We start from the raw sequence: 23439 nt of genomic DNA, 5'->3' as shown, positions 1-23439 counted from the left end.
ATCCTCTTGATGTTTTAGCCCACTTTTTCTAAGTGTGTGTGCGCGAACACACACTGTTTTTTGCTTTTGTACATAGCCTTGTCTGTCTGGGAACTCACTATGTAGGTCAGGTGGGCCTCGAGCTCACAGAAATCCCCTGCATCTGCCTCCCTAGTGCTGGGATTAAAGGCGTAAGTCTCCACACCTGGCTTTAAAGATTTATTTTCAAGTGTATGAGTGTTTTGACAATTGTGAGCCACCATGAGGATGCTGGGAACCCAACCTAGGACCACTGCAAGAGTAGTAAATGCTCTTAACTGCAGAACCATTGCTCCAGCCCCAAATATAAATTTTGAATGGAAGTTGAACGTGTCTCAAAAACACCTGGGGGAGGGACCTTCCATTTTGCTCTGACTTCACACAGTAGGTTTAGCTTTATTAATATTCATTTGGCACTGGGTTTCACTAAGTAGCCCTGGCCAGGCTAGGACTTGCTATATACACCAGGCTGACCCCGAACTCACAGAGATGTTTGTCTTTGCCTTCCCATCATGGAAATATAAAAGCCTGGGCCACCGTGGCTGGCCAGGCTTTAGTGATTTATTTTAGTATATCCTGTCCCAGAAACTTGTCTGTCACCTGACAAGAGCATTTGAGTGTTTCTCTCAAGCCCTCTTCAGAAACACATCCTTTCACTTTCCGTGAAGTCATCAGAAGTCTTCAAATGTCACCTCTTCCTTAAAGAATTCTACCTGACCTCCATCAGGTCCTCTGTTCCAATTGTCTCCTCCTTATTCTACAGGACTACAGAAAGCAGCCCGAATCACTTGGTCAACTGGATCCCAATCCTGCAACCATGAGCACCTACTGCTGTAAAAATAGGGCAGAAATTTCAGGCAAATAGGTAATTGGGCACAGTGACCAAGAAAAACATTTTAAAATACCAAAATTTATGCACGACTCCACGACTAACAAAATAACACAATTTCAAATAAACTCAGGCCTTTTGGCACTCCTGTTTGGGCTGGAGAAATCTCAGGACAGCTGCTCTCCACACCATGCTTGCCTGACAACCCCTCTCCCCTCCTCCGATTTCAGGGCATGACCTGGGCAGGACTGCTGAACTAGAATCTATGGTTCTGCGAGAAGGTTCAGGGGTCTTCGCGAGCCCAGGCGTGTAGGTGTGTCTTACACACGCGAGCACACAAGCCTCAGGTCTCACTCTGTAAATCTTGGCTCAGGTCAGGGTAGAGTTCAGACTTTGCACTTTGCTCTGGCCCACCAGGTCTCCGGGGTCCTGGACAATATAAGCTTAATCTGTGTTGTCTCTCACAATATGCAGGTGGAGCACCAGCTCTAGACAAGGGCAGTCTCTCTCAGGGCGACCACAGAGTCCAGAGCTACAGCATCAAACCCCCTCAAGTCTGCACCCGACCCTACTGCCCCTGTGGCGACAACAGAAAGCCAACCTTGTCCACAGCCCAGCCGGAGGCAGGGGCGTGGCCGAGAGAAAAATCAGCGCCGCTGTGCCACGCCCCTCCAATGCCTTGACCAATAACAGAACTCTCCGACCGCCGGCCCCGCCCCCACACCGCCTCCGGCCCGCGGCCCCGCCCGGGCCGGTCATAATTAGGCAGCGGGCTGGGACTGCCGCGTCAGCGCGCGTTGAGAGCCAATCGCCGGCGCTCCCTGGAGGTCGCGTCACAGGCCGAGCAGCCAAACAGAAAAGTTTAATAAACAGCGGACGGAGGGCCGGGAGCGAGTGGGGGTTCGGCGGCCTCACCTGTCCTCACTCAGCGGCGGCGAGAGGAGGCGGCGGCAGCGCGTCCGGCGGAGAGGGCCGCCGCCAGGTGAGGAGCGCGAGCCGCGGAGGGCACACTCCGGGCGGCCTGGGAGCCGGAAGTGGCGGGCGGCGCAGCAGGTGGCCTCGCGGAGGCGAGCGGAGGGCGCGGTCTCGGTGGGGCGCGGTCCCGGGGTCCCGGGCCGCGCGCTGAGCTCGGGGTCAGGGTGGGCGCGTTCCTAGCTGCAGCCCCACGTCCCTTTTGTAGGCTGAGGCCAGGGAAGGCTCTGGTGAAGTCTCCGGGATTCCAGGCTCTCTGCTCCTCTGAGAGCGTTTTCGAGTTTCTCACAGTTTGATGCGTAAACAAGCTCCACGGAGTGTGGCGTCTGAAGTCAATTTCACTCTTATCAAAGCTCAGTGATTTGCTATCATTATCCAGAGCTGTCAGGCGGTTATGGGAACTGGGGCCTTGGGGTGACCTCCAAGCTGTGCATGCTAACTAGCTTGGTAGTCAGCACCTAGTGGCTCCGAAAAACGTAATTAAAACGCCACTTTAAACTATATTAGAAATTTATCTTTTTCCTAATTAAAATGCCATGTAGGCGTTTGAGATTATTTATGAACTATTTTATGGCAATTGCCACTTTATGTATTATCTCTAGGCCTGTGGGGGCATTTTTTTTTGTAAACCATGAACATTAAATGAAGAAAAGATGTTGTCTTAATTTTTCTTTTACAATTTAAAAAACGTGTAAGAGGGGTACTAGGCACAGATAGGAAAATTTCGGGCTTGATTAATGTGAAAACTTACTAAGTTTTAAATCTGTAAAGTTTATTAAATGTTATATTAAATTTATTTATATGTTATTAAATGAGTTATATCACAAAGTTTAATTAATGGTTGATTCCGGAAGAGAACACAACACAATGTACTATAAAAAGAGAAAATAAAGAAAATTTCAGACTCCTCACTCCAAAGCCAGAACTAGAACATTACCCGAACTTGTATGTGCTCATGAGTTTCTTATCTGGCCTAACCCAGTTTACTGTTTTTATGGAGGTAAGCATTCTAGATTTGGTGGATTTGATCTTTCTCTGGCCTTTTTAAAATTAGTTTTGTCACACAGGAATCTCTCTAAACAATGTCGTTTTAAGTTCCTTTCCCTTTGAACTTTGGACAGACAGTATGTGGTAGTGGTTCATACATTTCATTGTTTTCTAATGCTGTGTTCCTAACTCCGGAGTTTTGATAGTGTTTCTTGTTTTTCTTCTAATAAGTGTTCTTTGGAAACTTTTCTTCTTGCAGCTGTTGCACAAGCTGTCTGTCTAAAAGTAAATACTGTGCATCCTGGGAGAAAGTTGTAGGCAATCAGTAGCAGAAGAGAAACGAAAACATGATGATTCTGCTTCCTTTAATCAGGAAAACTCATTTTTCTTGTGACTAGTTCCTAGTTGTTGTATTTGCATGAGGAACTAAGATTTCTATTAATCTCGACACTGAATCCCTTCAAACTGGTTGTGGAAAGTCTGGCACTATTTGGTACTTTTCAGAGCAAACCAGCAAGTGGGAGAAAACACTAGATGTATTGTAAAGTATTCTTTCTGTTCTTTACCACTCCTCCCCTCCCTGCGGTCTTTGTCAGGTTTTTGAGGACTCTTCTTTGCCTTAAAACACTCTTGCAAAAGAAACTTGTAGTAAGCTTTCTCTGCCTAGTTGGCACAGGCTTTGTTGGAGGGAGTCTGTCAGAGGGCAGGGAAACATTAGGACCCACATGTCTCTGCCACTTTTGAGAAGGCTGTGTGAGGGTAGTAAGTATTTCAGGACTTGCCAACCACACACTGAAGTATTTTTTTAGGTTTAAGAATGCCCTCAGAGTTTGCTCCAGACAAATTACAGAGCACTATTTCCTGAATTTCCCAAGGATGGTATGTGCTTGTGTTTGTTTCTTTGTTTGTGTTTGGTATGCTTTGAATAACTTTTTGTTGAAGGCATGAGAGAGGAACTTTTTTTATTTTTATTTTTTAGATAGGGTCTCACTATAAAGCCTAGAACTCTGTGTAGACCAGGCTAGCCTGGAACTCAGAGATTCCCCCAGGCACTGCCTCCAGTGATAGTATTAAAGGCCTGTGCCGCCACATCTGGCTGAGGGGGCATTTTTGATGTTTGTAGCTTGCAGATGCTTTCTTTTTATAGGGTAGTTGATTCTGCTTTTAAAACTTAGTTTTTGTATTTGGGGATTTCCCCCACAGTTTGAAAATGAATAGGAACACAAGTACTTCCACAGATAAGCATCATTAATTAACATTTTATCTACCATTCCTGTGGTCTTCCTGTGTATTTTGTAGCTCCTAAGCTATTACATGTTTCTTTAGGATTTAGTCTTGGTACAGATGCTGAGTCAAAGAATATGAACATCTTAAAATTTTTATAAGCATTTCAAAATTTTTCTTACAACATTTTATCAAAGTGTATGTGTGCCCCCTCCCTGTGTGTTTGTGTGTGTGTGTGTGTGTGTGTGTGTGTGTGTGTGTTTATGCCACTGCAGTTTCGGCTACTCCAGAGACTGAGGCAGGGTAGTGCGAGTCTAGGTGTTCTAAGATAGGCTGGTTCCACTTTAAAAACTTACTCCAAATGTAATGTCTCAACTTCTTTGTTTTATAGAAGATGATAACGATAGTCATCTAATTGTTACCCTTCCTTCAGGTTTTGTTTCCTATAGTCTGCTCCGGCTGCTGCTTCGGTGTCTAGAAGATGTTTAAATGTGTTTTTTTTTTTCCCTTTTAGTTGTGTGTGTGTGTGTGTCTGTGTGTGTGTGTCTGTGTGTGTGTGTCTGTGTGTGTCTGTGTGTGTGTGTGTGTGTGTCTGTGTATGTGTGTGTGTGTGTCTGTATGTACCTGTAGAGGTCAGGACAACATTGTAAAGTAGTTTCTCCTTTTCCATGTTTACATGTTCTTGGAATCAGCTCAGGTCTCAGGCATGCACAGCAGTGACTTTTACCCACTTAAGCCACCTTTAGCCCTTACTGTGTTTATAGACTATAGTAGTCCTAGGCTCAAAGTCCTCCAGTGACTTTTCGATCCATGAGATAAAATTCAGACACAATTTGACTGGTTTATATAACCTACACTGGTTGTGCCAGTAGAAATGAATACAAATTGCACATCAGAGCCATGTTAAAGTTTTCTTGTGGCCGTAGGACAAGAGAAAGGCAGTGGAATATATTTTTCCTTAACCTAAGATAGAGTACTTTCAATATGTGATGAATGTGAGGATTACTTGTGGGATATTTTGCACTTTTGGAGCTGATATGTACCATCTACCTGCAGTGTGTCCTAGTTCAGATTGGCCATGACTCAGTGTTTATTCTTGTAAGATCTTGTTTATTGTGCCTTTTATCTGTCTGGGATAGCAGTCTTTTGCTCTGTATTGCAAATATTTTTCCTGGCTCTTCATTTCCCTTGTATTTCCTAACAGGTCTTTTTCCTTCCTCGTCTCTCCTAACCCATTTCCTTCATTGAATTTTTAAAATATCTTGGTTAATACTTATCTTTTAAATTTTTATTTTGTTTGAAGTGTGCGTGTATGTGTGTCTGTATCCACGTGCAGTGAACACTGGTTCTTTGGGGGTCCAGAAATGAGTATTGAACCTCTTGGAGCTAGAGTTATAGTAAAGTTGTAAACAGTATAATGTGGCTGTTGGGATCCAAGATCAAGTGCTCTGAAAGAGCAGAGTGCATTCCTAGACACTGATACATCTCTCCAGCTCAATACTTATATTCAAAGAAATTATAATTGTGCATATGTTGCCGGTGGCTGGGGAATGCATACATGCATGCTGTAAAAAATGGAGATCAAAATATGAGTGTGGGTTTGAGAGGTCAAACTCAAGGCTCTCAGGCTTATATAGCGAACACTTTTCCACTGAGCCATTTGCCTGTGCAGCACATTTTTATTTCGTTACTCTGCTCTTATATCAAAGTAGTCTCATTCCCAGATAACTTTCCATTCTTTTCAAGTATTTATTTTTATTACAGATTTTATTTGTGGGGGGAGTGTATGTGCATGAGTATGCAGGTGTCATTGGGGGCCACAGGCATAGCATTCCCACGGAGCTGGAGTTAGAGGTGGTTATGAGCTGCCCACTGTGGGTGTGTATGCTGGAAATGGAACTCGTATCCTCTGTAAGAGCAGTGTCGGCTCTCCACTTCTCAGTTATCTCTGGTACCTCTTAAAGTTTCTTTTTTTTTCATCCGTATTTCTGTTGTTCTGAGATGTGTTATTTATATAAATATAAATTGAAACAACTAGTTGGTCAACTAGTTATTACAATTCTATCAAAAAATATGACTGTGGGGTCAGGCCACAGAAGTGTGGTGACCTGAATTCATCATCCATTTCCATGTAAAGGCAGAAGGAAAGAACTGACACCGTAGAGCTGTCTTCTGACCTCCAGACATGACCTCTGGCACATGCATCCCAATCCCGCCTCATTGTGGATACTTTTGGATATGCACACACACACACACACACACACACACACACACACACACATACACACATACACACCTTTAAATTTAGCAACCCCCCCCCAGTTTTCTCAATAAAACACCTTTATTTACACACTAAAATGAATACATACTTAATTTTTTTAAAATTCGGTACCACTGGTTTAGTACTATCTCTCACTCCAAAAACTTGGTTGTTGGGTGTCAAGACTCTGGGTCTGACTCAGAGGGCAAATGCTTTCCCTGGGCTTACACTGAGCCCTGTGTTTAGAACGTTCCTGTACTTGAATTTTCTCCCTTTCAACACTGATGCACAGCCGACTTTTGTGTAGTGTTGAAGGTACTGCCATAACCAGGATGTATTCCTTGCTTTCCTGACATGTGTAAGTATAAGGATGGCAGGCAATTAAAGCAATAGAGGGGGGACATTTTAGATTTTAAAATGTTTAGAAAGAAAGAAATGATAGGTACTGACTGGGTACTTTTAACATGTATCACTACAGAGGTAACAGTTGATTAGTGGTACCAACCTGGCTTTCATAGTTGCTTAGTTTCACCAACATTATAGAACCTTGAAAAATTCTCCCTTTAAGATATGCTCCTTACTGTGGAACCCTAAGTGGACCCCAATTTACAATCCTCCTGCCTCATTGGTCTTGAGGCAGTTATGTGTACCTGGCAAAAGTTTTAAAAACTGATGACAAACTTTTTTTTTTTTTTTTTTGTAGCCACTTTGATTCTGCAGCTCTGTTCTAAAGTTTGTCCTGTGGTCTTGAGACTGAGAAGGAGTTAGAGGAATCTCCAAGGAGAGGAATGGCTAGTGTAACAGATTTCAGTGTTTGGCTTGAGTTAGCACTTGGGAAAATTTAGATTGTCAGGATCTGCTGGTTGAGGTTGAGTGGGACAAGCTCAGTTCTTATTTTGAAGAACTCCATTAATCAAGGATGTTATTTTGGCCCTGAGTTCTTTTATTCACCATTGCTAATGAATTGTCTAGTTTGTTGTTTGTTTTGTTTCCTACTCAGACCTCTACCCATGCAGTCTTTGCTTCATGGTGATTTTCTTGACAACTCTTTCCTGTTATAGGAAATAGGCTTTAATCTTTCTGTTGGTTGTGTGGCATATTCAGAGTAGGCATTTCTTTTGAATTCAGTTGGCAGTTGGAGTCCATTAGTCAAGCATGGTTCTAGTGTTTGTTTCTTCCACCAGTGCTGTGCTTGCTCATCTGCTAACTACCAGCCCCTGTGGCTGCTTAAGCACTTAAAAGGACATAATATTAAACAGCAGTCCCTCATTTATATTGGTCACATTGTATATGCTGAGTAGCCATTAACTTACATTGGATAGGAGAGATAGGGAGTCTTTTGCATTAGCAAAAGTTAATCTTAAGTTATAAGCATGTGGCTTGTGGCCACATTATTTTAATTAAAATAGCCATGCCTAGCTATTAAAATGTGGCAAGTCAAAATTGAAATGCAAAATTGACATTTGTTTTCAAACAAGAATGAAAGTTTAAAAAAATATGATGGTACATAATTTTTTTTAAAGATTTATTTATTGTATACAAGTATACTGTAGCTGTCTTCAGACACACCAGAAGAGGGCATCAGATATCATTACAGATGGTTGTGAGCCACCATGTGGTTGCTGGGAATTGAACTCAGCACCTCTGGAAGAGCAGTCAGTGCTCTAACCACTGAGCCATCTCTCCAGCCCGATGGTACATAAGTTTAATCCCCAGCACACAAAGGCACAGGCAGGCTCTTTGCAAGGCCAGCCTGTTGTACAGAGCAAGTGCCAGGACAGCCAGGACTATGTAGAGACTTGTCTGCAAACAAACAGAAAAGTATGTACTGGATATATATAATTACAAATGTAATTACAATTTTTATATTTTAATCTTTGGCTCATATAAAATTGGAAATGCATGCTCTAGTTATTTTTATCTGGACATGTTCATGACACAAGTTCTAAAAAGGTAGAGACTATGTTAATTTCGTTGACCTTGGCATCCTCAGCAGGCAATGGTAACCAGGATGATGTTCAGATAGTAGTGAGGCAGTTGACCGACAAGAGACTCTTTTTTAAAGGATTTCTCTTATTGTCTAATTATGTGAGTCTGTGTGCAGCAGGTGGGGAGGAGCTGTGAATGTGAGAGTGCAGGTACCCACGGACTCTGGAAGAGGTTGTTAGCTCCCCTGCAGCTGGAGTTGCAGGCATTTGGGAGCCGCCCAGTTGTGGGTACTGGAGACTGAGTTTGGATCCTCTTCCAGAAGCATATGTGACAGGAGACTTATCTGTTCAATTTCTACTTTTCAAAAAAAAGTTGTAAGATTGCTTTGTTTGTAGCATATTTTTTTAAAGTAGTATTTTTGATAGCTATCTAATAGTTTAATCTTTGTCTTTTAATCTTGTACTTATTTTTTCTGGTTTAGGCAACAAAGTAGGTACAAGAATACAAAAATAGTTTATTTTTCTCCATCTAGCAGTTTCATTTAGACTCATGGGACATTTATTTTGTGCATGCTCCTGTTTACTAAATAATATTGTTTGCCTCTAACCGGGACAGTACATCTTAAGAAATTATGAATGCTTCCCCCCCCCTTACATTTGGTCTTATTTTGATCCCATTTAACTTATGCTTATTGGTGACCTTGTTTAATTCTTTTACAGACCTAAAACAAAGCAGTTACTGGCTCTTGTTAGAGTATTCATTTCTGTCAGCTTGGTTTATTCTTTTCTATCAGTAGTTTGGCTTAATTTTCTTAGTGTTTCCTTTCTGTGCAGTCTATTGCTGAATGGGCCATGGCCAACCTCTAACCATATACACTTCAAGCTCTCCACCCCCAGTAAGAAGATAAACCACACTAAGAGTTGCAAATTAAAGCACATCCCTCACTCCTGGATGTAATATGTCTGCCAGGGGAGTATGTTGTGAAAATTGTTTTCCTTATCACTTGGAGAGTTGATTTCAGACTCAATAGTTGATCCCACCATGTTACACTTTAAAAAAAAAGTGTGGTCTTTTTTTTTTTTTTTTTTTTTTTTTAACCCTGACTTTGTACATAACTAGCTCTGTCCAGGGAGGATAACAGGATTACTTTTGTAAGAACAACAGTGGATACAATTCTCTTTAGTTGTTTTGTTTGTTTGTTTGGTTTTGTTTTGTTCTGCAACAATGTTTCTTACAGTGTGGGCAGGCCTAACACTATATATTAGCCAAGGATGACCATGAACTTCTGATCTTCTCTTTCCACCTCTATGTGGAGGATTATCAGTGTGTTTAGTATGTAGTGCTGGAAGCCAAGCCCTGTAGTTCTAGGGATCAATCCTAGGACTTTGTGCATAAGGAGCAAGTACTTTCCAACAGTGCTATTAGTCTCCCCCACCCCCAGCCCTTCAAAACAGGTCTGACAAAGTTGTTTACTTTGTTCAACGGTGGCTTATTGTTTTAATTTTTTTTTGAGCTGATTAGGTTTGGGAAAATATCTGGACTCCTATAAGGAATATACAGTATATTCTCTGACTAATTGATAGTTAGAAAATAGCATGGTCACACATAAAGCTTCTCAAGAGTGTCATGTAGATTCTTTGTTTTAACCATGCAGTATTGCTGTCATGTCGTTTAGACTGCATACTTTCTGGGTTTAATATGGCTTCTTTGCACTTGTTTTTGTGACCATCTGCTTTTAGACATAGCACAAAATACCTTAATTTTAATCACATACCTAAACTGTTGATTATCACCTTGATGTTCTTTCTCTTTTTGGTCATTGTACTGGCTGGTTTTGTGTCAACTTGACACAAGCTGGAGTTATCACAGAGAAAGGAGCCTCAGCTGAGGAAATGCCTCCTTGAGATCCAGCTGTAAGGCATTTTCTCAACTAATGATCAAGGGGGAGGGTCTAGCCCATTTTGGGTGGTGCCATCCCTTGGCTGGTAGACATAAGAAAGCAAGCTGAGCAAGCCAGGGGAAGCAATCCAGTAAGTAACATCCCTTCATGGCTTCTGTATCAGCTCCTGCTTCCTGACCTGCTTGAGTTCCAGTCCTGACTTCCTCTGGTGATAAACAGCAATATGGAAGTGTAAGCTGAATAAACCCTTTCCTCCCCAACTTGCTTCTTGGTCATGATATTTTGTGTAGGAATAGAAACCCTGACTAAGACAGACACCAAGTCTACATTTCTCTTCTTTGTTGTTTTTGTAGTTTTTAAATAGAATCTTGGTATGTATTCAAGGCTGGCATTATACTCGTGGGTATCCTCTTGCCTCAGTTTCCCTGATGTTGGGATTACAGGCATGTACCAACACAGTTAGCTCACATCTCTCCTCTGTTGTCTCGGTAATAGACTAGTGTTAGTGCTGTGCTAACATATGATTTAGTGTCTTTCTTACAAGCAATTCTCATTGAAGTGAAAATTGTTCCAGAGCAGTAGTTTGTTTGGTGCTCACAATTGTCTGCTAATTCCATTCTTGCCCAATTATATATATTAAAAAAGTCTTTATTTTATGTGCACGTGAGTGTATATCTTACTTTGTACATATGGAGGCAGAGTACTACTTGTAAGAGTTGGTTCTTTTCTTCCATTATGTAGGTCCTGGGGATCATATTAGGACTGGACTCTGGTAGTCAGTCAGTCTTGGGGTCAGGAGCATTTACTTTCTGGAGCTGTCTTGCCAATCTAACCCTGCTTGCCAGGTTTTAACTTTTTTTTTCCTCTCACTTGTAGAAGTTTTGGTTTATCTTCCTCAGTCTGCACTGTAAATCAGATGTGTTCTTTTTGCTGATTGTTCCTGTACTTCTCTTCCAATGTTGTTTTGCAAGAGTGTCACACACTAGGAAGAAGACCTGGACTTGACTCATGAAGTGCTAGGCATTCAAAGCAATGAGTTGTTGCAAAGGATCTTGGGACTAGGCCTCTGTGAATCAGTTCTTTCAGTTTGTCCACTTAAAGGGCATAATAGAATATGCAGCTGTTTGGGCTTCACCAGGGTATTGCTCCATATTCATGTCTAGTTGCAATTATGTGAATTTTCAGTTTGTTACAAAGACTTCTTTTTATATTCAAAACAATTTTGTTGGCTTTCTGTTCTAACATACAACTTCTCTGAGGAAAAAATGTTGAAAGATTTTGAACTTTGAAAACTGAAAATTTAAATTTAAAATGTTTTAATACTTAAGTTTATTGAAAACATTTTAAGACCCACTACTGTTGTACTACTTGCTTGCAGTCCTGGAACTCAGGAGATAGAGGTAGGAGGAGGAGTTCGAGGCCAGCTTCACTTCGTCTCATAAAACAAACAAAAAATCTGAAGAACCCCTCTAATATGCCTTATTTTTATATTTTTTCTTAACAGCTATAGTTAACTTATTGGTAGAAGTGAACAAAATGTATTTTACTAAATTTTAAATGCTAGTCATCAAGTCAGATAATGCTTAAAATGTCAGAATAAAGTTTGGGCTAAGCTATTAAAATGTAAGCAGTTCTAATTAAACCATAAAATACAGCAGACATAGCCATGTATATGTGACAGCAGGTCTTTTTTTTAAAGTTAGAATCTCTGTAGTGTATGTTTCCTAAGAGCCTAGTAAAAATACTAGATGCACAGCTTCATGGATAGTTTAAAGGGAACACACATTTCATCTACATTTCGTAATAATATTTTCTTTCCTTCCCAGCACTTGGGAGTCTAAGGCAACTTCCTGGTTAGAAGACAACATAGTGACTTCTGGGCCAGTCTGAGCTATTGTAAGAACTCTGTTCCAAACAAACAAAACATAAGTAAAAACAACACCAGAGAGGGGGTGATGTAAACCTCCCTGAGTGAGCTTCTACCTTGGACTCCTGGCAGGGGGCTTGTCAAGTATGTTTGAGGCTCTGGGTTAGAACCTAAACACCGTGAGATAAAAAAAGTAACTTTGTTCCTGAATGTGCTATTTGACAAATTGCCTTGTGTCTTTAGCTTTCCTTTGCCCTGAATAATCAGTTTTAACAAGAGATAACGTCTTGGGTCACTGAGAACTTTTATAGTGTGTTGTGATACCCGAGACTGTGTCAGCAAATTTGACAGATAGCTTAGTAATGACTCTTTAGCATTTAGGATTTAACTTAGAAATGAGTGTTTAGCATTCAGGGTTTGTTTTTTAAAATGGTCTTTCCTTCCTTCTTTCCTTCCTTCCTTCTTTCCTTTCTTTTTCTTTCAAGTTAATGGTCCTCTTACTATGTCTTAGAGAACACAAAGTTTGTTCTTAGCAAAATTTATAATGAATTTTGTGTAGATCTTTAAATTTTTTCAGTCAAAATGTAAACTGTTAAAAGGAAAAATCTGTTTAAAGTCTAACTTTATATCCGTGGTTCTGTAAAAATGCCACATTATTTATACTAAAAGTGTGCATCTTTCATAGCTTATCCTCAAGTAAATGAACGTTGCTTCTGTGAATTTTCATTGTACTTTAAACCAAACAAAAGAAAGCAAATTGCTTATGATGGGAAAACTGAAACATTACAGCCTGTTTCTTTAAGAAACCAGCTTATCCAGGGGTTTAGTGTGTTTAACCTAACCTGCTAGCAAGGAAAAGTTCTTTAAAATAATGGATATTAGTCGCATCCAATCACAGTTATCAGCCTCACCAACAGGGAGGAGATTTGACTCTCTGGCCACTAGAATTGTGGGAGGTGGAGCTTGGTATTCAGGTTTGGTTGCTTTGGAGTACAGCTTCAAGTGAAGTTAATCTGAGGTGAAGCAAACAGAAAATTGTGAAGGTTTTGTTGGTAGGATTTTTGTTCTACTCTTTTAATACTCTTATATTTTATACTTTGGCTCCTTTATGCTTTTGTGTATACTCGGCTTTGTCATTGTTTCTATTTTCTGATGCAAACTGAACATTAAAATTAAGCTGGGTAGCAGAACAAAAGGGCTGTTTGAACAGGAAATAGGTGCTCAGAGCATCAAACTTGACTTTATTATTATTTTTAGTTTAGAATGTGAGTGCCAATACAAATTTTTGAATCAAAATCATCTTCACTAACAGGCTTTTCTCTTGAATCTGATGTTGAAGCAGTCATTTGGCAGTTTTTATAAATGACATCTTAAGGAGGTATATTTGAAGTCATTTTCCTGTTAATTTGCTAAGAGAATGAGAAATTCGTCCTTTTTTAAAAAATTGAAATGCCAACTGTTTGATTTTTTTTTTTTTTAACTTACTGTACCACTCCCCCTTTAACTCCAGTTTATTTTAAATTTAGCAGTATGTGGACATTTAGTATCTCACAGTTTTAGCTTTATCTGTACAAAGGTCATTGATAGGTGTTGCATATAGTAAAATAAAACTTTTTTCTTTAGAATTCAGTTTTTGAAGGCTGAAGGTAGTGTATCCCTTTACAACAGGAAATGAATAGTGTTTTATTTTAACAGCTATAGGTGGTCTATCAAAACTTGAAAAAAGTATCTCTGGATATATTAACCTTTTTTACCTGAATAATGGGAAGAGTACGCCTTAGTATTTTTTCTTTCCTCCTGTGCCCTTTGCTCTCAGGAATCAAGGTATAAAAAGTTCCTTTTAATCAGCACAGGTGCCAGCCCAGCCCTCCCAGCCAGTGTTTGTGTGTGCTCTGCTGTTTGTTCCAGATCACTGGAAGCGTTTAAAATAATGCTTCTCTCCTGTGTCTACTGCTAAAACAGTGCTGTAGTACAATCAAGAAGTCACATGTATGTTCACAGTACAGTGCGTGGCCTCATTTTCCCTCTACCTCTGTAGCTCTATTCCTGCAGTTTAGAATAATTTTGAATAATTATGTACTGGACATCTCATGGAAATTATTTTAGTTCTATAGCTGTGTGCTGCTCCTCTATAGTTGGTGTGGTATTAATCTAGTTTTGTCTTTTCCTTTAGATTGTTCTTAATTTTTCATTATTTTAAATGCTATTTCTATGACTATATATCTGTGCATACTACAATACTTTACTTTTTGCAAAATAGTAATTTACTTAGGAAAAAGTCTCCTGTGGAGTAGGCCTACATAGATAATGGTTGTCAACACTCACTGGCTAAATTGCTTTTCAGGAAGATTTTGCTTTTTTTCTGTTGCAGCCCACAAAACATCTTCAGAGTTCCCTGAGAGTAGTCCCTTAACTTTTTGTTATATTGTGCCTTTGGAGCTTTGAGTTGTTGGCTAGTTTTTGTCTAAGCAAATAGCCTATTTTAAACTCCATTTTTCACAATACAGATGAGTCGAAACCCATTTTCTTGATATTAAAATTAGCTGAAAGAAATTGGGAATGTTTTTACCCACTTTAGTGAGCAATTGTATATCTCTGTTGGCTGTTTTATTTATTTATTACGAGTATTGCTCTCAGCATGTTCAGAGCTTAATGTTTTATACTGGCTTTGTTGGTGCCAGTTCTCCCGAGTATGTGCTGCTTCCGTAAGCTTACACCAAAAAGTTCATTTTCTTCTCAGAAAATATACCAGGAACATTTTTAGAGCCGGTCTTGAGGAGAGCGATTGCTACTGTTTCTAATTTGTAATAAGTAAACAGCCTTTGTCCCTGTGTTTCTGTACTTGGAGAACTTTAGAAGTGCATGTAAGAACTATACTCTAGAACTCTGGGTTTTAAAATAATGCATCAGCGCTTCTCCAGCATTGCAGGTTTCCAGTGAGAGGTAAAGAAAATAACCGTGTACACACGGTGGCTGCAGACATGCCTGTACTTAGGGGCAGGCTTTGTTTTCCAATGGTGCTGATTCTTGCTGGCTGTCAGTAGCTTGTCTCTAGATGAGATAGGTTGTGTCTACTTAGAGCTGGTGGACTAATGTTGCAGAAGAAAGAAAAAAGTTATTTTGAGGCAAAATTCAAAATTACTAACTTACTTAATAAGGATAATGATAGCAGTACTTGAGCACATAGAAGCTTGACTTGGCCGATTTCATTTTGCATTGTAAATGAACGGATTTTTCTGTAGTTTATCTTATAGTTTACTGGTGACTTAGTGTCATTATTTTCACAGCTTTCACATAAACTCAGGTGAGTTTGCACATTGCTGAAGTTTCCTTAGGAAGCACATGTTGTCTGGTGACTTTGGAAAATGCAAATATTTCTCATTCTGTCAGTATTATATAGACCAAATTGTGGCTTTAAGTTACTGCTGTAGCATCTCAGCAGAGAAGGGTGGCTTTTAAGCCAAGATGACCAGAAAATTAGAAAACGGGAAATCTGACATGCCTTGACGTTCGTTACATCAATTTGCCGCTCCCCGGTATCAGGGAATCTCTTCTTTTTTACAGTATGACTTGTAAATCAGATGCTCTATTTCACCTGAAAAGGTGTGACCCTAAATGGTGAAAAGCATAGATCGTGTTTTGGGGAAAAATAGCTTGTTTTAGCTTATTCCGTCTAAGTCTTGTTGATTATCAGATGCCACCTGTATTAATTACCCTTGCCCAGTAGCTTGCCTCACTCAAGCACTGCTTGGCACGGGGAAGAGGCTCCTGGGGTCCTGGGGTAAACGGATGGTGTGAGCCATCGTTAGCTGTGAGAGCTTCTGTGCAGGAAAGTAGTGGAAACAGGATTAGGAGGATTGGTTCAGTGATTCCAGCTCCTCTACTGAACACTGAAACAGACATACTTGTTCTGCTTTTGTGGCGCTGCTAATCTAACCACAGGGCTTTGAGCCTCCTGGGGAAGTTCTCTACCACTAGCTACATGACCAGCCAGCCCCTGAATCTCTCTTTTTAATTTAATTTAATTTAATTTAATTTAATGTGTGTTGGGCTGCATATGTTTGTGATGTCTGTGCCTGTTGCCTGAGGAGTTCAGAAAAGGGCATCAGATTCCCTAGAACTGGAGTCCTACATAGCCACCTTGTGGGTGCTGGGAACCCAACCCAGATCAGATCCTCTTTAAGGATCATTAGCATTTAATTGTTAACAGCCAGGGCTGTTAACCACAAGGCTCTAAGGCTTGTTCTTTGTTTTTACAAGTAGAATTGCTTGGTCATATGATAAATATCGAGAAATTATTAAACTGCTTTTCTTTCACTTGCATTAGTAATTCATTGAAATTGTTTCTTCTCATTAGTACTTGATATAATCAGATTAAAAAATTTAATCATCCTAGTGGATATAGAGCAAATAACTCACTGTGATGCTAATTCATATGTCCTAACTTAACAATGTTCATAGCAAATGCTAATACCCTCTCTCTGGCTGGATAGTGTCTCCTGTCTTTCTAGTTCTCATTTTACTGACACTCAGAACTTCATGCCTCATCTTTTCCTTTCCCTTCTGATTCCCTCTTAAATCACATCTCTTCCCAGTACTGGCGTGTAAGGCTTGTGACTAGTTCCACCATCGACTCTGCTTCTAAGCCTCAGCTAACAGAAAAATCTGTATATGGTTGTTTTTGTTTTTGTTTTTTTTTGCATAGCTATCAATTTTCTGTAATTTTTAGATATTTTACTCAAAGGTAAAACTTTGTTTGGATTTTATTTCAGACTTTTATGCAGAAATTGAGGGAAGGATTCAGGAGCTCTGCTGGCCCTAGTCTGCCCTCGCGTTCTGTCCTCTGTTCCATTTTGGCTTGCTGTGTCATACTCAGTGTGTGTGCACATGGGAATCATTTCTTAGCAAGTTAAGAAACATGTACTCCAAGAACTTTGTGCTTCCCTTGAGCAGAATATTCTCTTAGTGAGATTAAGCTATCAGACTCCATGAGTTAATGTTTGTGAATAGTTTTACCTAATCTTGTCTCTATTCAGCTTTGTCAACTATCCCAACAATATTTTTATACCTTTATTTATTTGTTTGTTTATTTGCCATGGATCTGAAAGTAGGAGGGAGATATATTGGGAATAAAGAAGAATTAAGTAGGGGAGCAAGATTTTGACCAGAGAGAGAAGTGGGGACATTCTAGCCAAAATACGTGCGTATGAAATCGTCAAAGAATAAAACTTCCACTGTGAACTATATAATTCATATTTCATTCTTGGTCCGCTTTTCCCATCCTACTGTGTGGCTCATTTAAGCCGTTGTTGCTTTGAAAGACTTTGATCTTCGTAATGTCTCTTATAGTTACTTTCCAGATGATCATGGAATTTTTCTCACCTTTATAACCCCGCCTTCCTAATTCAATACGTGTACCTTATCTTCATCCCTTTCATGATTGAGATACCCATTCCTAATGGCTAAGGAAATTTTCTTTACATGTACAATAGGCCATTGTTTAACACAGTGAGTAATGATAGCTTAAATTTAAATTAGTTAAAACTAAGTGAAATTAAAAATCTTCAAAACTCTGTGGCTCATTGATAACTGTATTTGATAGCATGTGTCTTGGTTTCTTTATTGCCTGACATTTGAAGGATTTTGTAAGAGCCATACCCTGGTCTTGGGCCTTTTCATCTGTCTGTCTTCATGTGTCAAACCTGTGTGCGGGCCCTCGAGCACACGTGTGTGTGTGTGTGTGTGTGTGTGTGTGTGTGTGTGTGTGTGTGTACTCGAGCACATGTGTGCTATGTTTTGGTTAATGAATTACATTTTTTTCCCAAATACCTTATCTTTTACCTTAATCACCTGTACATAGTTCTGCTTGGTATGAATAGAACTTTCATATATTCCTGACAGGAAGATGCTCAGATTTTACAATTTTTTTCTTCACTCATCATACAAGAGTGGTAATTCAGTACATTACCTTTATGCTAAAGCATAGTACAGTAGGGACCAGGACCGCGCAGTACTTAGATTTGTCACCTCATATTTTATATTCAAATATATGTTGGGTTGAAATTAGTCTCTACCTCTATGTATTTTCTTTGGGTTAATATGCCATTTGTATAGCAGTGGAAGTGTCTAGTCTCTCAAAGTGACTAGTCTTCCCTGTAACTGCCTAAGCTCTGCTTTTTACCTAGTCTTCTTTTGACTAATTTGAACTCTAGACATTGTCTGTGTAAAGACTTGAACTGTGTTTTATTACTTGTTTGGTCAGCTCGAATCCAGCCTGTAGATGTTTACACATCAGGAGTAGCAGGCCACTGTGGCTCTGCTTACACGAAGTTGAATCATAGCATTGTACTTTCTTAAGCCAGAATGTCTGTTTTGGTTTAAAATACTAAGGAGGCAACATCCATCATAAACAGTCCTCCTGTGACATGGCAAGTGTCACATGCTGCTGCCTCCCTCCCTGGGTCAGGGCATGTGGGTTGGTTTGTTTGTTTGCTCAGGTTTGTTTTCCAACTTTCTTATCAGAAGATAATTGTGGCTATTTCTTAAATCGCACAGCTCTGGAACTTTTCTAGGTTGCTTATTTACTGGTAGAGCAAGAATTAGAACCAATGCTTGAGTGCACACACACTCATTGGTGTGTGTGTGTGTGTGTGTGTGTGTGTGTGTGTGTGTGTGTGTGTCTACAGTCAACCCAGGTATCCTTAGTACTTGATCTTCAGTGAAATATCTCTTGAAATGAATAATTAGTAGTGACCATGATTCATGTATCAGATCTGTGTCTCATTCTAAAGTTGTTTGGTCATTTAGATGGAATCTCTGGGTTCAGATCATTGCTTTATTCTTGCATTGGTTGGACCATTGCTTGAATTCTACGGAGGTTCAAAGGTGAGAAACTTAAGTGTGCCATACTAAGAAGTGTTAGATTTTTTTTAGAAATGAGGGGTTGGTACAAAGTAATTGGGTCACTGAGGTCATAATTAGGTCAGAAGTGAGTGAATTGGTCTGTGGGAGTGAAGTCCTCTGAGGGTGTTAGTTGTAAATGAGCAACCATGGCTTCATAATCTGGCTTCCTGTCTCATCATGAGATTTTCTTTTCCTGCATGGCTTCTGCCAATTGCTGTGCCATCTGCCATGAGGTCAAACCTCTGGGGTCACCCACTCTTGGACTGTTGGACTCAAAACAATAAGCTAAGTAGCTGCTATATAAAGTAAGCATGTATTTTGTTACAAGGGCAGAAAACAGATGACTACAGTGACTTTGCCAGCTCTGTGACGTGAGCCAATTCTATGACTCCTCTAACTTCCTCACCTGTGAAGTCTCTACCTCCAGCTGACATTGTGAAGATTGGAGGGGACAGTTGAGGCAAAGCATCTATTGTGCCTGTGCTCTTCTGTTCTAACCTTATCCTTCTGTGAGTTCACTGCCAGCTGCTTTAGTCTGTTCTACCCCTTTGTCTTTGTACTGGCAGAGGCAGTAAGATCCCTAAGTGAATTTCTAGCAAACAGTTTTGCAGAGAGAACCCAGCTAGCCAGACCTGGAGATACACCTGTAATTCTAGTATTGGTGTTAGGTAGTGAGAGACCCTCTCTCAACCTCACAACCAGCCCCCCTCACCTCCCTAAAGAACCTGGAGAAAGGGCTTAATAGAATTGTATGAGAGAGACGTGTTTCAGCTGCTGGTCAGAACTGAAACCAGAGCATGGAGCATAAGATAACAAGTAGCAGGTGAGTGGGGCATTTGTTTTGGTTTTTATTTCTAGAAGCTGCATCTCTTTGGGCAGCAGAGTCTTGTTTGTTTATGTGTATGAGTGTTTTGCTTGCATATGTGTTTGTGTAACATGTGCATAGCTGGTGTCAAGGTCAGATTCCCTGGATCTGCCATGTGGGTGCTGGGAATTGAACTTGGGTCTGTCTGCAAGAACAATATGTGCTCTTAACCTTTGAGCCATCTCTCCAATACCTTTTTTTCCCCATAAAATATAAAGCCATGTCTGGAGCAGCACCCACAATCGGAATGCTTCTTTGCTACCTAAACCTGTCAGTGGTGGCAAGAGGTAAAGACAGCACCCTGCTGCCTATTAGCAGTCTGAATTGTTTGCTTGGTTTTTGTGTTTCTTTCTTTTTTTTTTTTTTTCTTTTTTTCTTTTAGATTTATTATTTAATGTATGTGAGTACACTGTAGCTGTCTTCAGACAACACTAGAAGAGGGCATCAGATCTCATTACAGATGGTTGTGAACTCTGGGAATTGAACTCAGGACCTCTGGAAGAGCAGTCAGTGCTCTTAACCACTGAGCCATCTCTCCAGCCCTGTGTGGGTTTTTTTTTTTTTTCTTCCAACATCATATTTTTATCAATTATCTGGGAATTTCATACCATGCACCCTAATCACATTTACTTCCCAGTCCTTTCATGTCTGTGTCCTACCTTTGTGACCTCCTCCTCAAAAAGTAAAAATAAGAATATTTTAAAAAAGAAAGTCTAGTTTGTGTTGTCTCTATCCACACTGGAGCATGGCCTGTCTCTCATTGGGCTGCTCCTATAATAGAGCTAAATTCTTCTACAGCCTGCATTCCTGCTAGATGCCACCAGTTCTGGGTTCTTTTCATATACGATTCAGGTAAAGCTGGACCCTTGACTGTAGTAAGAAGTTTGAGGAGGGACTAATATGAAGCTGACATGGAGTTTATTAAAAGAATTTTTTAGTTTTTAAATGAGATTTTAAGCGCATAAAAACAGGTACTCAGGGAAAAGATAAATCACACCCAAGTGTATGTATGAGCTTCTGAAGGTGAAGCTGCGCTTTATGGTATTCACAGTTTCAGAGCCGTGGTCTTCAAAGGGTTGCTGAAAAATGGAAATGAGTGGCCAGATGGTGAATGTGCTTCTTCTCAAAGCTGCTGATCTGAGTTTGCTTTTCAGGACCCACATGGTAGAAAGCGAACTGACTCCTCCTCTGACTTCATAAGAATGTACATCTACACACCAAATAAGTGTAACACCTTCATACAGGAAAATTCCCGAGGTAAAAGACAGGATTAGAGTCAATAAGATCTTGGGCATGTTAGAAATTCAGCTGTCTTCACTATAAACAAAAGTAAATAGTTTTTGTGAGAGTTCCAGAAAATTTCAAGAATAGAGTAAGACTATATGAAATCCTGAATTTCAAGACTTTAAGTCTGGCTCCATGATTACTGCTTTAACATTATTTGAAAATGAATGTTGTCTGTCTGCACAGCAAATTTTGTTCTGTGTGCTGGGAGTCCTTTTCTTTCCCATATCTTCATAAATTCCCCTCTCCTGCCCTACCTCAAACCCACCACCAATACTTGGGTTTCCATTGAAGTATTCTTTGATGTTAGGTTTTGGTTTAGAAGGTATTCTCATCATATCTCTGACTCTATTTGGCAAGATGAGGTGAGTTGGGATGATGGTTTTGTAGACCCAGTGACTTGAGAGGTGAAACAGGGATTTACTTGAATGTAGAAGTCAAAGCTGAGATGGCAAATGTAGTCCCACTGTAGACCCTGTTTCAGGGATTGGAGGTAGACTCAGAAAGATTTCACTATTGAACATTAATGTTGTCCTAAGTGTCAGGTGATTTTATGTCAGAGAAGGGTGAGGAGAAAGATGTTAGAGAAAGAAGGCACTCGCTTAGTGGGCCCACATTTTGTTATAACAATTGGAATAGTTTTCTTAGAGTAATCAAATGTCCTTTAAAAGGAAATTGGTTACCAGGACCTTTTTGTCCATTTGTCTTTAAGAGTTCCATTTAAGTAAAACAATGTTTTTATATGCTGTGTTACTTTGAAAATCAAATTAAATGTTTTAGATAAAAAATTAACATTTAAGGTTACTAATTAGTCCTCAATATACTTGATTCATTCTTCTTCTTAATAAGAAACATTCTAATTTTAAGACATATTTAATTACATCCTCAGTATAACCATAAGTATTAGCAACTGATTGCATTCCCGAGTTTGAAAATTTGTTCCTGATAGTGCAGAAATCTCAGACTACAAACAAATCATTTACAGAGACTATTTAGTTGACAGATTAGAAGCTATTTTGCATTTTCAGTACCTTAACTTTTTCAGAGAAGGCACTAAATAATTTAGAGTGCTTGTCAGTACAGAGAGAATGATAATCCAGCTCACTACATGTGGTCATTTGATCTAGATTTATGGTATTTCTTAAAATAAGTTATGGTTAGAAGAGTATTTCATACTGGCCAGAACCTTTGAATGTTAATACCAAGAGAAGGGATAATGTTGATTGATTAAAAAGAGGAAAGATGATATTGTACTGCAAGTAAACACTTTTGGATACTGCCTGCTGTTTGTTGGGACCTTAAAGAGAGTAAAAGAGATGAAAGATTATTTAATAATGTTCCAGGTAAATAGAAGGTAGGTAAGAAAGTTGTACCCTTAGCTAGCATGTTCTACACAGCTCAGCATTTTTCCCCCTCCTTTTTTGATTTTTTGTGAATGGAACCCAGGGACTTGTACATGCTGAGGAAGTACTTTTTTACTTTTCCAGCAGGACTGAGAATTTTTCTGAAATCATGATCTCAAGAAATCTGGTTATTTCATCATATGTTGGCCAGTTTTTTTTTTTTTTTTTTTTTTTTTTTTTTTTTGTCAATTTAACACAAGCTAGAGTGAAAATACTCTCTGTAAGTTCAGGCTGTATAGACAAGCAAGCCTTTAGGACATTTTTTAAATTAGTGATTAAGGTAGGAAAATCTGTCCATTGTGGGTGATGTTACCATTGGCTGGGTGCTATAAGGAGACAGGCTGAGAAAGCCATGGGGAGCAAACCTGTAAGCAGTACCTGTTCTGGCCTCGGTATCAGCCCCTGACTCTTGTTTGAATTTCGGCCAACTTCATTGTTGAACAGTGACATGGAATCACAAGCCAAATAAACCCTTTCTTCCGCACCTTGCTTTTGGTCATGGTGTTCATCATAGCAGTAAAGCCCTAACTGAGATGTGTCCTTTACATCTTATACTTGATATGAAGGTTATTTCTGACTTGGGCAAGCACCCTTCTGATGGCCGTCATGGGAGGTGATTTTTAAAGTCCAGAAAGAAAGACAGAAAGCAGGACAAGAAGTGACTTAAAGATAGAAGTTCTCATTTCTGCAAAGCATGAATGTCTTGAAATATTCTGAGCACAGTCCTTTTGTAACTTTGTTCCATGAAATTCTGATTGATTATGCCAACCAAAGAAAGAGCTGGGGAAGTGGAGTACCCAAGGAGCTGCCAGCCTCAGGCTGCCTTTTTGGTGTAGCAGACCTTTCTGGGCTCTTCTCCCAGTGTGGGAGAGAAGCATGGGCAGAATTCTCATGTGGATCAGGTTCACCTTTGAAAATAATTAGGGAGAGAGAGTGAATGAAGCTAGGAGGGGTTTTTTCCCCCCCTCACTAAGAGAGGTAGAGGTGTGTGTGTGTGT

The 23439-nt window shown here is 39.8% G+C and overlaps 1 protein-coding gene across 4 annotated transcripts in view; it reads left to right on the top strand.

The window, feature by feature from the left end:
* The first annotated feature begins 1719 nt into the window (after window positions 1–1719).
* The window catches only part of ZFAND6 (zinc finger AN1-type containing 6), a 60858-nt gene continuing 39138 nt past the window's right edge, over window positions 1720–23439 (top strand). For 2 of the 4 annotated variants that reach the window (XM_080914750.1, XM_080914751.1), the window contains exon 1: window positions 1720–1829. The gene's annotated coding sequence lies outside the window, so the exon portion shown is untranslated. Of the gene's footprint in view, window positions 1830–12969; window positions 13039–23439 lie in introns of those variants that run through there. The other 2 variants (XM_080914752.1, XM_080914753.1) reach the window with 2 other exon arrangements.

Source organism: Micromys minutus, assembly GCF_963924665.1.
Source record: "Micromys minutus genome assembly, chromosome: 3".
Lineage (NCBI taxonomy): Eukaryota > Metazoa > Chordata > Mammalia > Rodentia > Muridae > Micromys > Micromys minutus.
The sequence above is the reverse complement of the archived record's forward strand: the minus strand, read 5'-3'. Positions and strand labels throughout refer to the sequence as shown.